Raw genomic sequence first — 359 nt, forward strand, 5'->3', positions numbered from 1 at the left:
ATGCACTTTCCTCCCAACAACTATTGGGAACAACTCAACACTTCCTTAGAAGATTTGAGCTACAATGTGGAACAATTAAGGGTGGAACATCATGAGCATTCCATCATTCTCCAAGAAATAAGAGAAGATCAAAGAGCAATGAGGGAGGAGCAACAAAGGCAAGGAAGGGACATAGAAGAGCTTAAGGACATTGTTGGACCTTCAAGAAGAAGACGCCACTAAAGGTGGATTCATTCCTTGTTCTTTATTTCTTTCTGTTTTCGATTTTTAGTATTGTGTTTATCTATGTTTTGTGTCTCTACTTCATGATCATTAGTATGTAACCATGCCTTAAAGCTATGAATAAAATCCATTAGTCT

The sequence above is a fragment of the Arachis duranensis genome, chromosome 4 (assembly GCF_000817695.3).
Source record: "Arachis duranensis cultivar V14167 chromosome 4, aradu.V14167.gnm2.J7QH, whole genome shotgun sequence".
NCBI classification, from domain to species: domain Eukaryota; kingdom Viridiplantae; phylum Streptophyta; class Magnoliopsida; order Fabales; family Fabaceae; genus Arachis; species Arachis duranensis.